The following is a 16,856-nucleotide window of genomic DNA, read 5'->3' as shown; positions in this document are numbered from 1 at the left end:
CAGTTCTGCTTTCTCATCTCATTCCTGTCTCTGATAGTATTATGGAGTACCTTCCCACAAGTAAATGAAGTACAAAACCTTTGGGGATTTGGATCGTTTCTATGTCACTGAAAGTAGCTTACTAAACCGTGTTCCCACACCTGTCCTCGTGCCCTGCTGCAATTAGCGTCTTGCACATATCCTTGAACATATGTTTGCTTTGTTATCCTGTGGAATATTCCACTACTCTACACAAAGCAAGCTGTCAAGGGCTTTACTGAAAGCAATAATGACTAATGATTTATGATAAAATCAGCGCTGTGATCTTCCTCTGAAAAAAATGTGTGCGGCACAAGAACAGCAAGAAGACTGCTCTCAAGCTTTTGTTAATTGGCTTATCAATTCTGATGCTCTTCTCAGGAAATATAGCCTCATATACCAGCTTTGATGTATGGAAAAACACAGAGGGAAAGAGTGTAACAAATACAGGCAGGACTTTGCAGGTTGAACTTGTTAAACATATCAAGCCTGCCCACTCGAACAGCACTTTCAAAGGGACAATATTGTAAAGTCTGGATTACTCCTACAAACATCACATCATTATAGTACACTCGTTGATAAAGTGTGAGATAAACCTTCTAAAGGAAGCGATGAAGATCAAAGATGTTTCTTAGTGGCAGAATACAATCTTTTTTTTTTTCCTTTTTTTTTCTTTTAAGCTCATAAATAAGATAAGTCATTCACACACACACACACACCCAACATGTTTTCAATAGTTGTTTTCTGGGAAACTTCTCTGGGAAATTTGCCCCTTCTCGGACTTTAGGGCTGGCCAAATTACAGGAAGCTTGAACATGCTAGGATTACTTGATTTTCATTTTGTTTTTCTTCCCTTCTCTCTCTCCCCCCCCCCCCCCCCCCAGTTTTTGTCCTTCTGTATATGTTAGCTATACATGTGTTAAGAACAGCTCTTAGTCCCCGCTCCTGGTGAGGCTGCACCTCGAGTACTGTGTTCATTTTTGGGCCCCTTGCTACAAGAAGGACATCGAAGTGCTCGAGCGAGTCCAGAGAATGGTGACGAAGCTGGTGAGGGGTCTGGAGAGCAAGTCCTACGAGGAGCGGCTGAGGGAGCTGGGCTTGTTCAGTCTGGAGAAAAGGAGGCTCAGGGGCGACCTTATTGCTCTCTACAGGTACCTTAAAGGAGGCAGTAGCAAGGTGGGGGTTGGTCTGTTCTCATACATGCCTGTTGACAGGACGAGGGGGAATGGGCTAAAGTTGTGCCAAGGGAGTTTTAGGTTGGATGTTAGGAAGAACTTCTTTACCAAAAGGGTTGTGAGGCATTGGAACGGGTTGCCCAGGGAAGTGGTGGAGTCACCATGCCTGGAGGTCTTTAAAAGACGTTTATATGTAGAACTTAGGGATATGGTTTACTGGAGGACTTGTTAGTGTTAGGTCAGAGGTTGGACTTGATGATCTTGAGGTCTTTTCCAACCTAGAAATTCTGTGATTCTACCATTGTGTTGGATGAACTCCCTGGCATCTGGGGGGTGACAGTTGACCTGACGTGAGCATGATCTTGGCTCCTTTTTGATTTCTCCCCTCTCCATGGGGAGCACTAGCAAGGAATTTAGTAGAGAAAGGATGAGGAGCTTTCTCTGAGAAGCATGAATTAAGCAGCCCTACTGTATCAGGCCACCTATTTGGAGATGCAGTTGGTCTTGATGCTGCTGTTTCAGCTAGGAGCTGGACCTTTCTGACTTCTTCATTTCTTGTCATGAATGCCCATTTTCCTTAGTAGCAGGTAAGTATTACCATGCCAAAAGAGGGAGGTTCTCAGATTGCAGTCCGAAACCCACATGCTTCAATATCAGGTCACGCTGCAGGCATGGTTGCTCAAGCCTTAGCCTGAAACGCTTCTCTAGGCTAAGGATTTTTGTGTGGCTGAAATTTCCCCTGTACCTACCCCACTTCCTTATTGCTCCTACTGAGAAATCAGGCAATTGTTTGTTTGAAAAAAATCATGGTCATCAAAAGAAACCTCACACACTTTGCCACGATTTCAACTGGATATGATCTACCACACAAGGTCTTTGTGTCCTGTCCTGATGCTGGTTTTATTAGCTACATCTTCTACACAGTTAGCTGAGTTCATGCTGTGTCCTGTATTGTTAGTCAAATACTTCAGACATCACAGGTTTTATATATATATATTATTATTATTATTTTTACATTAGGCAGATGTATTAAAGCAGTCAGCTTTGACACAGTTTTATTAATTTTCAAATAATATAACTGAAGTTATATTCAGAGAATATCACTAAATTGCACTGACAAAAGTTAAACAACAAAAAAAAACAAGCTGATGGAATAGAAAACTTTGCTCATCTGTACTTAGGCCAAAAGCTTTCTCTGCATCTTTTTCTCAGTGCTTGTTACAGCAGCCTTGTTTGACTGTTCCATCACTACTTCTTTGATGTGTCATGCTTTTCATACGCTTAACTTTCCTCTAGTAAATGCCTCAATGTCATTCCATCTTCTTGTATTGTTTACCCCCAGAAACCTCTCTGGATTGCAAGGAATGAAGTGAGCCTGTTTACAGTTGGTCTAGTGCAACAGTATTTATGGCTTGACTTCCCTGTAGCTGGTTCTCAGTGTTATAAAGATCTGTCTCATCACTGAGGTGATTTAAACACGTTTCGTTTTTTTTCTCTTCTCTGTTGTGGATTTTTCTCTGAAACCACTGTTGAGAAAGGGTAAAAGATAGTTTCCAAAGCAGCATTACAGTCTCATAAAGTGTGAAATTAAATCTGACTTAGGAATCCCCCCAGACAGATGAGCCTCATTCTTTTGCAGCAGGATGACCCACTGCCTCAGTGGCACTATCCCCAGCCATGCCAGTTTTCCCTTTTGTTCAGATGTACTTCCCTAAATATACTTCCTCTCACTATTTTGTTCTCCATCTTTATCTGAACTGTTTATCTTGCTGCTTTATCAGTCATCAGGTCATCTTTCTCTCTTATTTAGTCATCACGTTTGTTCAGGGCTTTGTGGTTTTGAAATGATAGCAGGGGGCTTATTTTATCTCAGAAAAGCAGCAGCTCTGTGGCCCTACCCCTACCCCCCCTTGCATCTTCTGTCACCTATCTCATCATCAAAGAGATGTTTAGACAAGAGCCACACAATTTCATTTCTTTTTTCTCCCAAGCTCTTCCTTCCCATGACTTACTGCCATCCCATTACACCAGCTCCTGGGTTCTGACACCAACACTCATCAATAAAACAACAAGACACAGGCACCACACCACAAAATCCAACTTAGTGTTGTTTACATAGCTGATAAAATGTTGTTTTGTGCTCATGCTATGCATTGGTAGGAGCTTTATGTTCAGTGATGATGAGCTCCCCCATGCTGCCATGTGGACTTTGCAGTGTAAATTCTTCTATATACAGAAAAAACAGCCAACCCCACTGGCAGCTGCTTGCTTTTACACTGCTCTGGGCAGTACCTCTTGGTCTATTCCTGCAGCCAGCACAAAAGGGAATTACCTCCCCCATGATGTGGGGAATCCCCCTCAGCCCAAAGCCAAGGCTTGCTGGGGATGCAGCTCCCTGTAGGTCCTCTCAGCCCAGGACCACAAGGAAAGAGAAGGGCTTTGGGCACCTGCTCCCTGCCCTCCCTACAGGCAAGAACAGCCCTTTCTTCTTCTGTTGTACCACCCCAGAGTTCAGCGCATTCAAAAGGGTCCTTTTTCTCTCCTTTAATCTGTCACTAAAGCCCATTACAAACTGTAATTTGGAAAAAGTAAGTTGCTGAAGCACTTCAAATATATTTTCCCAGGGATTAGCTTTCTGGCTCTTGCTTTATACAATCACAATATCAAAATGAGGAGCCTACAACATGTGTCAAAAACATGGGCATCTCAAGAGAAGTAGCAAGGGAGTGTTCATGCTGATTTGCATCATGCAGTTTGATGCCCTGTGTGTTGCAGTTCACTTGTGAACCTGAGTGCTGCCAGCTGTGCTGTAATTAACACAGCATGCCTGGCACAGAGCAGGCAGGCACTTGTTCTTGGAAATCATTGTGTTGTGTGTCCTTCCCCTTCCCCCCAGCTCGGAGAAGGGCTAAACAAACTGTTACTGGACTTTTATTCTTTTGCAAAGTTCCCTTACTAGCATGCTTTCTACAGGTTTCTAATTGCTCCAAGGAAAAAGGGACACCAAAGGCTCCCCGTGAAATCTGAAGGTGTTGAAAAATCTATTTGCTCCCCCTCTAAAGAATTTAGAACTAAAGCCATGTGGGGTGTTTTGTTTTCTTAGCCAGATGGTAAGAATGAAAATAGGAAGAACTATTGCTTTATAGAAACACTATGTGGAAAGGGCTACATAGTTCTGGGGGTGCGGACAGGCTACTGCTGCCAAAGTACTAAAACCAGATTACAGAATGAATCTGGTGTGGATGAGGAAATCTAATTGCTTGTTTTAATTAGTTGCATCCTAGTATGAGGGAGGTGGATGCTGGAGCAGTATGGCTCTGCAGCCACCCATTAAAATCAAGAGGCCTCACTCAATTGGTTTTCTCCAGCAGGGGTCTGGTCCTTGGCTGCCTGCTGCAATCATGGATTTTAAACAGACCTGTCTGATGTGGGATGCTGTACATACTTGCAAGAAAAACAGAACACTATTACGCTTCTACAGGATCAAAGAAACTGTATTATTCCCAGCCAAGCCTTTTGGCTCAATCTCTGGGGTATTTTCTCAGGATGAAAGGATTATAGATCACACTATTGACCTTAACTGTACTATATGCAACCATGTATAATTTTCATAGCAGTTCATTTCTGGAATTTGTGAAAATCATATGTTTTTACAAAACCCAGTATCTTCATAGTACCTGCGCAGCTGTATCAACTCTACATTTGCCCATTTCTCTCTACAGTTTGTTCTCAAGAGCCTTTTAGTACATTTTTCCTAGGTGATAAGCAGTTCAGGGCTAGTTCCTTTTGAGGTGTTGCATTTACAGTTCTCTCTTTGTGAGAGATAGAAAGTAGACCTCAGATGAAAGAATACCCTTGAGGAGAGTTCTGGAAAAGGCAAGAAAAAATTGGAATCTGAAAATAGGGAGCCTAAAAGCCCCTAGGAAATGGCTGTATAGCTTTTAGCAAGGTTACTGGGGACAAAAGAGCCTAGGCAAGCTTGATTTATTCTGCAAAGACTATCACTGAAACAATTGAGAAACAATATGATTCATAGGAGAAGGATTCACACTATACATCTGCTCACCTGGGGACATAAAGCAGCTTCAAAACATTTTCACCTCACATGAGAAAACCTAGTGGCAGCTGTTCCCTCACTCTTGTTGCATTTGGTGTAAACTCAGAGTGATCTCATAATTGACTCAGGCTCCTGATCATGCTTGTCACATATGGGTGCTACTGAAAACAATTAGTAATTAATTTACAGAAGATCAGAAATAGTGGAAAAACATTATTCATTCAATTAAGACAACTGGCTTTGCTGGCTCTGGAAGCATAACTGCTTATTAGGCAATAGGAATGGATTTCTGCCCTGTTCTTCTTTTCCCCATTTATTTCCTTAGGCAAGAGCATAACCCACAAATGGGATCTACACTAAGATTTTCTGCTAGCTAGAGGGGGCACGAATCACTTAGAAAGGCAAATTTAATTTTCCCCTGAAGTTTGCTTTTTTTTTTTTCCCCCTGGAGAATGAGCAGCAAAGCTTTTAAAATATGGATGAGGGAATCCAGGCTCCAATCAACCCAACCAAAACCTTGCTACTAATTTCAGCAGGGCCAGAATTTCCATCTTAATGAAAATGCCTTTTCATTTAATATTCTCAACAGGAACTGCCACAGTAACATCATTAGCAGGCCTTCATTCATAAATGTTGCTTCTAATTTTTCCATGTCTGCCTGGAGAAACCTCCAAGTACCAACCACGTATCCTGACAGTGGTGCAGCTTTTTTACAGTAGCACAGCTGGTGGCTGCTGCTTGGACAGAACTTAGTACAGTTTTCTTCTGTGCCTAAGAAGCAGAACAAAGCAGAGCACAATGGGCTGAATTTGGTAGTGTTCTGCTATATTGGAAATCCAGAGTCACTCCACTGGGAGAAAGGAGTATTTTTTTGGATGTCTCATCTCCAGGCAGGAACAGAATTTGGTCTGGTATCATTACACTTCTCATAGCAGCAGTGGCAAATATGAAGTTAATGGATTTTTTTTCCTTTGGATGAGTGAACAGTACCCTACAGCGTGCTGGATTGCACAACTAGAAGCCTTCTCAGAATTTTTTGTTCCAGCAGAACACAATGTCCCTGGGAAACTCCTGCTTTCATACCATCTCTTGCTGCAGAACCAGCACAGTAATAAACCCGTTGGAAGAATAAGTTCCTGGCTGTTGACCAGAAGGTTTGTCCTAAAGGCCATGGGCAGGAGGTCTCTCCATGCCCATCTTACTGCTGTTTCTGACCAGCATCACACTGGGAGGCAGCACAAAGCCACATGAAACTTTTTTTTGCAATTTGTTTTGTAATGTGGTACGTGGGGGCCCCAAACCCCTGTGGTGGGGCACAGTTCCAGAAGCCAAGCACAATGCTTTAGTCCACTCTTGTTTTCAGTCTGCATTTGTTATGAAAGCACACCATACTGGTATGGATATATGAAGAGGTAACAGGTGATCCCCCAAAACTTTTTCGTTCCTCCTTTAATCTACACTTGATTAAAACTTTAAGGCTCTCTTTTTTTTTTTTTTTTTTTTTAAGAAAACATATTTGCACTAGCAAAACACAAACCACCATTACTCATCCAACATCCCGGGGAGTGAAACAAATGTACCTTTCTAACATCTATTTTCAGGTCTCACTTGAGGAAATCTTATGAATTTATTTTATTGCTTATTTGATCTTAAAGGGATTAAATACAATTTATCTTCTCTAAACAAAAGTCCACAGAGGAACTGCAGATTTCATATTGCAGAACTGATAGCTGACTATTAAGGCAGAGCTATGGATCCCAGCCTTTTTTTTTGTTTGCAGTGTTTTTAGGTGTTCCTGTATATCTGAGCACTAGGAACTGATGCTAGTGGTCCACAGATAACAAAGGTTTCTTACCTGTGTCCTGTCTTGAGGAACGCTGTTAGAATTTTCTATATCAGCAGCTTTTCCAGGTTTCATATTATGTTAGTTATAACCTCCAGGATAGTTCAGGGGATCTGAAAAATACTAACCCTAGAAAAACATAACTGCCTAGGAAAGGAAGAAAGCAAAGTAGACTTATTTTGTCTCTGATAGCTTTCTTTTCAGGGAGCATCAGCTGCAGAACAGCAATACAATCAATAAAGACATCTAACAGTTTCCTCTGGTCTTGCTAGTTCACTGACAGATAGTACACATTCACTATGTGGTCACATAAAAAAGCTGCAGGCATACAGGAGCACAGGAGAGATGGTTTGTTCTCTATATTTCAGAGAATGTAAGATGTGTCATAACAGATTGTAACACTCCTGTATCCAGCATCTTTTTCTTAGCACTGACCAGAACAGATGCTTTAGAAAAATGTGGCAAAATTATAATGCATGAGAGCAATGGGTTGTGCTTTCCAACAGTGAGAAGTTCCACTGTTATACCTGCTACTGATGCTGTACCTCCAGAAGCCCAGCTTTCCATCACCCCTAATTTAGTAATCGTTTGATACAGTGCTGGAGCTCTTCAGCACTGGAGCACTACCTGCTCAGCAGCATACTTTGCATGAGGAAAGTTTGCAAGAACAAAGCAAAACATCGCAACTTTCATTGGTTACGTTAAAGAAAGACTAACTGAATATCGGTGAGAAGTAAGACTATGTATATTTATGAGGTTACTAGCCTCTGGCAGGACCCCTCTGAGCAGATTTCTGCCCATGAGCCATACCTCAGCGAAGTTCACATTAGCTTTAATTGCACATCTGAGCTCTCAGCAAAAGACTGCACTGCTGTTGATGGTGGAGAAAGCAGAGCTGCCTTAGTTCCTCCTAGTATTTGTGACTGGCTTCCTCCTGTTACAAAGAAAGGAGAAGTGTTCTTGTGTATGTCCTGTTCTGGGAAGAGTGACAGGGCTGCAGTAGCTGTCAGTCACTGAGCTACAGGACATCTACAGTGAGCTACTCAACTGCAGCAGGGAGGACAAGAAATACACAGTGCTTCATACTAGAGCTAGAGTGAAATTAGGCAGCCTCCCCTTCTGTTTAGCTGAGAACTTGGTGTTCCTCTTGCAGGGCAGCTAAAATAGTAGTAAGTATTCAATGCTGGAATCATCTTTGATGAATAACAAAAATGTTAATCTACATCTCCAAATGTTAATAAAAATGTCAAAATCTGGGCAGAGTAGGATGTTGCCTAGAGCCACTTATTTCAATGAAAGTCAAAGGAAGGAGGGAAAGGAGAGCAAGAATATAAGTGGAAAAGATGCTTACTGTAGCCTAAGGAGAAAATAAAGTGGTTCACACAGTGGTAAGGTATAAGTGCATTTAGGTATTTTTAAAACTAGCCATTGGGAAAAACAGCTGTAAGCTTTTATTACTTAAGAGAAATAAAACCTTGCTGTTTAAAAATATACATTTTCCCCAAATTTCATGCTGTGCTTCAACTGTGCTCCTACATAGGCACAGTAGCTACTTTTTAAATAAAATTTATGCCATTTGCTGCCTTCATTAAGGATATACTGAGCTCTCAGAGAAATGAATACAAACTCTGTATCCCATTGATTTCTTGTGAGAATGCATCAGGCTCTGAATACTGATCCTTTCAGCAGGAAACAGTAATGAACTTAATAATGTAATTAGCTGTTGGTAATGACACAGTGTCTTTCCCACACACATCTCCAAGTGCAGACTGGTCACCGCAGACCTCACTTCTGCCCTTATCCACTGAAACCCTTATGACAATTAGCAATTTCACTGAAATTAATGTGGCTTCTTGCTGAGCTGAGGAAGGCATGAAGAAGGAAAGCAGAATCAGTCACTGAATAAGTGTCACAGACAACCCAGTGTGAGCATGGGGACAGTCACTGTAGAGGTTTCAGTGCTGGGAAACAAGGTCCAGTGTACTCACAGGACTTGCCCAAGGCTGCACAATGATCCATGGGCAGAGGTAGTCTGGCAGCTCCCACAGCTCAAGCTGGACACTCATGCTTTGCCAGAAAATGCTTTTATAAACAGGAACAACAGTAATGACAGTCCAGAAGGGCACTGGAGGGCACCTATTCCCCACCAGATACCGCTTTTGAGTTCTTTCTGCCAGAGATAGTTCTTGAAGAGACATCTTGCTATACAAGCCATCTGTAACAAAATAATCCTTTCCTAACAAGCAGCTTTCCTGAGTCATTTTTGCTGCACCCTTAACTGCAATTAGACTTGTTTTAGCATATTGCCTGAGGCCTTAAACATTTATTTTTTTTTAACACGGTGTACGCCAAGCTTGTGTGAAGCATAGTAGGAATAAGCTCAAAACTTTGAGGTAACACCAGTTCTAGGTGTTTTTCTCTCCTCACGCACATAGGATTTCAACAGTTTCCTAGGGAAAAACCCCCTAGAGCTGCTCTGCAGACCCATGCAGCGGCAGTGCCTCAGCACAACATCCACAGCACTATTGCATTCCCACTGATTGCCACCTCCACCAGCAGGGCAGCTTTGGCACTTGACTATGTCTTACCCCAGCAAAGGCCCACCAAGCCATTTCTCAAACTGTGCTTATGCCAAAAAGTAAACAACCAAAATGTCAAGATGATCTTGCCAAATAAGTGGATTCTCCCAGAAGCAGACCCATTAGGATAAAATCATGCAGAGATAAAAAGGAGATTTTTCCTCATGTTTTGAGCATCAGCTTGTGCAGGTTCTGTCCACAGTGGACAACAAGGCATCAGGCTGTGAAGGAAAACTTCCCTCTTGCTTCACTGCAGCTGTTGCCTTGTGAACTACATGCAGCAAGGGGTAAGACTGCAGACACAGTAGCATGGGGACAGTGGCAAAAAAACAATCCCCCCCCCCCCCCCCAAAAAAAAAAAAAAAGCCAAACTCCATAGTGGGACACCAAAAAGGCTAAATCCCTTTTAGGGGCTTCATACCATCCTGGGTAACTGTTCACTGCAGTTTCAGATAACCCCAACAGAAAATCATGCAAAGATGCTTACCCATCAAGCTACCCCACACTTAAAATAAACTGAAGACTGATGAAAAGCTAGGAGAAGTTTCTGGATTAGAAAACACCATGGATTTGTTGCAATTTGATGGCAAGAACAGTTCAAATGATTTTTCAAGGACTGTGTTTAGCCACTGAGTGTTTGTCACATCTTTCTGGGATTGGGTGACTACACTCACAGCTAAGTGTTGAAGATGCTTATTGGACTCTCAATGCACTCTTTCCTTCTTGATTAGGCATGTGCAACTGTTAAGTACATCTTAAAAGGGGCAAAGAGGTGAGCTTAGTGCCATTGCTACACCAAGGGGCACAGGGGTGTTTGCATGCACACCAAGTAATGCACAAAGCCCAAAGAATACAATAACTGCTAGAGATGGAAAATGCCAACCTCAATGTGGTACTTGAGAAAAGCCTGAGGTCAATAGCACAGAAAGAAAAAGTCAGGTCTGATGCAGGCAGATCAGTACTTCCTAAAGTGTGTACGAATAGCAACTGTGTGTTCCACAGAGCTGAACCCCTTGGAACATTTCCAAGGGAAACTTTGATGCTATCGGTACATGCTTGTCTGCAGCAGTTGTCCATGGAGAAACAGTTCAGGAAAAAGCATGAGACCTTGAGAACAAGCCTTTGTTTTAGTGAGTGGCAAGTGAGAAAACGGCCCGTTTCCTTTCCCGTGCAGATGGCCTGGCACAAGGCAAGTTGCCGTACTCTCAGGGCTGGAGGCAAGCAGTACCACACTTACTTCAGGTGCTGAGCAATGGCTAATACAGCCGCCCTTACCCCTCCACCTCCACCTTTTGCCTAGAAACCAGCTGAAATCAGAGATGTGCTGTACACAGAAGCCTAGGCAGGTGGCTCCCAGTAGCTCGTGGAAGCACAAGTTGCCTTAACAGGTTAATTTCCCAAGAGAAAAACACTAGAAAAATTAAATCTGGGATAACACAGGCAGTATAGTCTTTACCTGAACCTGGCGAACTGCAATTTGGCTCTCACAGAGCCTCTGCTCACCAGCCAGAACCAGAAGGTGCCAAGCATGAGGTGGGAAAGGAAGCAGATGTGGGAGAGGAGAAAAAGCATGTGAGTGAGCTGAGCCGCAGCCAGATAAATCCCCAGACATCTCATGGCAGGCAGCTTCCTCAGAGAGCAACGTTGAAGCTTGCTGCAAGCCTGCTGGAAAATAAAGCCTGATAAAGAGGCTGTTTATTCTGGTTCACTTCCTATAACTGACTTGGTGACCTTCAGAGCTTGCTGGCTTGCGGTTCGAGCGGCAGGCTGTCAGCACAAGCACCTGCCCTACAGACACCTATAAAACACAGCCCTTAGGAAAGGGAAACTGAGACCATGTGTTTATCTTGCTGTGAATTGTTGAGACAAGCAGCTCAGCTGGACTGTGCTCACTGAAAGCTTATCCTTCAGTTCCCAAAGGTTCAGTCTGGAAGGGAGCAGTCCCTGAGCAGAACAGCACTGCTTGCTCAACCTGGTGATGTAGCTGAAGGGCAGGCAGGAGCTCCAGATCTAAAACCAGACCCCAAACTGCAGCTGGTGAACCCATCCCAAAACAGCCCATCTGAGCCCATTAATTTCTATGGCTTTTCAAAGAGGTGGAAGTCATCAATAGGATTTGCTGTTCTCTTGAAAAAAGACCATCTTCAATAAAACATTGGTAACAAATTGAATGCTAGGGAGAAGGTGGCCTTCTAAATCCTACAAGGCAAGATGCCCCTTGAAAAACAGTGCATCCTCCTCCAGAAACCTTCTGACTAATGGCATCACTGAGCTAACTCTATCCTTGCTTACAGCTATAACTGCAAATCCTGCTTACAGCTATAACTGCAAAATCCTGATCAGGAATCACCAGGTTACTGGTTATCACAGACCTTATAACTTGTCTGTTTGTAAGTGTAAACCCAGGTTCATGTTTCAGCTCTAAGGAGCTAAGAGCATCAGTCCCAGGATTCATGTATTGCAGCAGAGCACACATACCCTTGTTTGCCAATTTTCTAAAATTACTGTTTATCTGAAACAGGCAACCCACTGTTAGCAAACAGAAGTGGTGAAGAGAGGCAGAATAATTCTTTTAACCCAGCTGCATTTTGAATTCCTTTTCTCTGAAAGGCCTACATACCCTGAGAAGAAACAGCCTATACGATGCCCTGAAGCACTCCTTGGAGAAAGTGAGCAGTCCTTCCTGCTTGGTACATGATGAGGATCTACAAATGAATGATCAAGTGGGCTGTTTTCCAAAATGCTCAGATCTTCCCTACCAAGGGCTGAAGAAAGAGGTGCAGCAGTGGCATGATAGTTAAGATGTCTGATTTTCCACATGCTGTGAATAACAAGTGAAAATATCAGAAAAATAGTTTACTTTTCTCTGTTCTGAACCTGGTGCAGGGTATCCACCCCTTTAGGTTCCCTATTGTGAGGATTGTGGAACTATGTAAAGACAACACAGGGCTGAGCCCCTCTCTGTACCTGTGAATGAGCACAGGCTACAGCTGCAGCCTGCCAAATGCTCAGGGATATGACCTGTACTCTCCATGCCACGGTGGATCTCATATCTTGTTGGACCCAGTGGAGACAGGGCTGTTGTCCTTCTTGCTGTGTAACAGTTGAGTAACCAACGCTCTGGTCCCAGGGAGCATTGGGTGTGGATCAGCACTTGCAGGGCAACTCTTTTCCTACAAATGTTTCTCTTGGTACCCACTCAAACTTCAGAAAAAATCATATAGCTCCCCTTAAAGACATACTAAATTAACATTTCTTATCCTTTATTTAATAATGCCCTGCCCGCTTTCCCATTCTTTCCATAGGCTATGCTGGACTGCCAATCTTTTATTTGCATTTATGCAATACTGCAATTTCTTTTTCTTCACTAAACTAAGCATTTAAATTCCAGAGGCTATCCTCATTCCGCTGGCTATCCTCATTGCTCAGCTTCCTCTAGATCTCAGCTACATTATTCGTTCTTCTAGGGGCAAAGGAACTGTCATCACCAGCTCAGACCCATTCATCCATGCTGTCCTACATCCTGCCTCCAACACTGGATTACCCTGGATTTTTAAAACGCATCCCTAGGAGAAATACTTTCACTTCTCTTGATAATTCTCTGGTCTTCGTTGTTTAAATCTCAGCTCTAGGTGTATTTCTTCTAAATAACCCCAGAAAGTAGTCACAGCTGAAATGTCTTCAAAGGCTGGAGTCCTACTTTTGCTTTTAGCACCCTTTGCTTGTTGTCTGTCCTCAAACCAAAACAAGCACAGCTGCTTAAGCTTACCTGTTGCAATGGTCTTCAATGTGACTAGAAGTGACCACAGCTGATGCTTGTGGCTTTTCCAAAAAAGCCAGCATGCCTCAGTATGCTGGGCCTGAGTACAGAGAACACATGAGCAATGTGTTACACATTACTACCACACTATACTAATAGGAACATGCCTTCAATTCCAGGCATGATTTAAATCACCATGTACTGCAATGGTATCTTAGACACCGTTCTTGTGCCCCTTTCCTCTCTGCCACGCATAGCACCTCAGCCTGCAGTTTCCCACCTGGTCTCCTTCTATGCCCTTCCAAATATTTCTGTGTTTCTGCAGCTTTACCAAGGTGACAATAGAGCCAAGGAGAGCAGAAATGCCTGCGGTTGAGCACAAAGCACAGAGCTGTAACCATACCACAGCATCATAATCCCAATGCAGGGGGTTGATACCCAGCAAAGGAGCCAGACATCCACATGACTGGACTGGGTCTGTGCCCACCCCCCCACACCCCCTTTCTTTCCCGTCCCCAAAGAAATTCTAAATCCCAAGCCACTCTTGCCACCTAAACAGGCAACACTCAACCTGGATAGGTGATGTCTGGTACCTGCTAATGAAGTGTGCTCAGGCTAATGGGATTTCAGACACTTTCTCCCTTATTCTGCTGTTCCCAAGCAAAAACCAATCTTCTCATTCTCTAACACAACTCAGTACAATGTACAGAGCAAGTCCTGCAGCCCATTCATAAAAGGAATTATGAAAGCATCCCGCATTCACCACAACCCTGAACGCATTATTGTGGAGAAAAGCACTTCTCCCCCATCAGAGAGGTTGTTGTACAGAAAAACTTCCTGTGAAGGGCTAAAAGGGTTCATAACATCTCCAGGGAAGCAGCAGCAGCTCTATCAGTGAAGTAATTTATAGTTAGTCTCACTGAAGTCCCATGAGGTCCTGCACTGATGGAGCAGGTTTGGTACCCACCTCCAAAGTGAGGCAGCTCAGACTGTGCCTGCTTTCTGCCATCTCCAATGGAGGAAATAAAAAAGGAGCCTTTTGGGGCTGGTGAGCTGAGCCCCACCTGTTGGTAAAACACTCAGCCACGCAGCCGTGCTTGCTGCTGGCACCAAGCCCACCAGGCTCCTAGCTGGAGACACAACACTCCTCCTGCTGCTGCTGCCGCCTGTGGGGGAGTGGGGAGGAAAGCGTGCCAAATGCATGACTCACACAGGAGTGAAATGGGGCAAATATCAATATTATGCAAGCCTCTGACACTGATGGGATGCAGTCCTGGCAATGTTGATTTATAGCCTGTTAGAGCTGTTTTATAGCTGCTGTTGGACTTGCTTATTAGGATTTGTGAACTGATGCTTCACCATCAGAAGTATATGGGCTTGGGTTTTGCAATTCATAGAGCTTGAAGATTCTGGGATTTTGCAGTCTTTTCTTCCTGCCAGGAGTGTTTGTAATATGGGCTACTGCTCTCCTTGAAGGAGCTATCATACCTTTGACTGCAATCCAATCCACATCTAAATGGAAAAAAAAACTGTTTTTCTTCCCCTAGTTTCTACTTTCTGGAGGACCATACTCATTTTATGTTTTTCCAGTGAAAATAAGGAATACAGTGGATCTTAGGTATTACCTTTCTTTTTGCAGCCCAAACTGTCTCATTCTATTTGACAAACTGCTTGGCAGAAACAGTTGCTTGAAAAATTAGATAATTTAGGAAAGATGAAATTATCTGTGCTGCTTGCTGTCCCACTGGGATTCACAGCATTCTCTGCTCTTCAGGGGGTTACCAGGTGATCTTTTTGCTTAAGATAACTCCAGAAAAGCAGAAATCAAAAAATAAACAAGCTCCTTGCCAGGTGTTATTCAGTAGCACTGAACAGTTAAATCATCCACCCTTGGTGCCAAAGAGAAGCTGCAGAAATGAAGACCACAGAAAAGCCCCATATAGGGGAACCTGCCCCTGCCTTTGGGGGCAAGCATCAACTTCTGTCAAGAACCTTGTAGGAATGGTGCTTTTACAGCAAAGAAGTAGCAGCCCCCTGAGCATTTTTACACTCTATGCCTCAAAAATCAATTTGCTTTGCAAAGCGGTAGAACTCCCTCCCTTCTCCAGAATTTCTGGCCTCAGTGTATTTAGCTTTGCCTTTGTTCCCTGAACAGAAAGCCCTAACTTCAAGCACTTAGTGGTGGAGAGTACCTTTGAAATTCCAGCCCTCAGCACCCTTGAACATGATGATAGAAAACAGCAAGCCTACAGTAAAACAGTGCTCATCATCTTCCCCTGCTCTCAGGAGCACCTTTCCTCAGCAGAGCTGGGTGCTTTTCAAGGCCTAATTAGGATTCATAATTCCCTTGCAAGGCATATTAAGGTCACCCAGCAAGCAGGTCAGGCTGCTTGTTGCAAACAACTTTTTATATGAAATCTTTTTATTTGGTTACTGATTTGAAAAGGCATCCTGTCTTCTCATAGTCAGATTGCCTCCCCCCATATATATATTTTTTTTACTTTCTTTCTGCTCACCAGGTATTTCTGACAGTTATCAGCCAACACTTGGGTTGTGCATGGCTCCTGACATGGCTTCTACCTGCCAGGGCAAAGGAACTATGCTGTGCCATGGAACAAATAGCACTGCTTTGCAACCAGAGCTTGAGGTGGAAATTTGGACTAGAAGAGGAAAATAAATAGCCAGACTTTAGGTCTGTATCATCACATCTTTGTGCTCCTGATTCACAAAGTCAAACAGCTGCCAGTCTTGTCATAGTGTTTCAGAGCCATGCCTCCAAAAAGCACCAAAACTCTCAGCTGTAGGAAAATCACACTCCCATATAGTACCCCTACCTCTGTGCACAACCATCTTGACATCCTCAACATCAGAAGCTTCTTTTAAAAACACCTTACCATCAGCTGGTCAGTTACATACCAGTAATGAGATTCCAGGAATGAGATTCAAGGGGAACCAAGCTCCCCTGAAGCTCAGGCTTAGGGCAGAGAGATTTCAGCCCATGCTCTTCCCCTTTACAGGCAGCAAGCAGAGCCCTGCCAGCAGCTGCCTTTTAAAGCAGCATACCAGCCCTCCACCTGGGAGATGCACAGGCCAGTTCAATTGTTTAATTAAAATGGCTTTAACAGTCCAACACTTTAATTTTTTTCCCCTCTTTTGTTTTAAAGGGTCATTTGTACACACAAGGAAAATTATTTGAAAGGTTTCGCATCAGCCACATGGGAAATGTTATACATCATGTCAAAATATCACTCCTGTTCACTTAAGCAAAGTGAGTTTGAGCTTTAATTTCCTTTACACCTTAAACCCCATTCATGATCAGTTTTGCCCAGCATCCTGTTCCTTCTCCACTTTGACTGCATTTCATATTAATTATGAAATACTGCAGGACAAGCTCATGGGTTGCTCTCTACTCTGCTGTGTTATA

At 43.3% G+C, this 16,856-nt stretch overlaps 1 long non-coding RNA gene across 1 annotated transcript; it reads right to left on the bottom strand.

Moving 5' to 3' along the window:
- Nucleotides 1-2,218: 2,218 nt before the first annotated feature.
- Nucleotides 2,219-16,448, bottom strand: LOC140001740 (uncharacterized). Its single transcript, XR_011807261.1, has 4 exons — nt 16,349-16,448; nt 7,904-8,027; nt 7,106-7,206; nt 2,219-2,719 (listed from the first exon to the last, which is right to left on the bottom strand). It is a non-coding gene; the product is annotated as an uncharacterized lncRNA (long non-coding RNA).
- Nucleotides 16,449-16,856: the final 408 nt, after the last annotated feature.

Source organism: Anas platyrhynchos, chromosome 2 (assembly GCF_047663525.1).
Source record: "Anas platyrhynchos isolate ZD024472 breed Pekin duck chromosome 2, IASCAAS_PekinDuck_T2T, whole genome shotgun sequence".
Taxonomy (NCBI): Eukaryota; Metazoa; Chordata; class Aves; order Anseriformes; family Anatidae; genus Anas; species Anas platyrhynchos.
The sequence above is the reverse complement of the archived record's forward strand: the minus strand, read 5'-3'. Positions and strand labels throughout refer to the sequence as shown.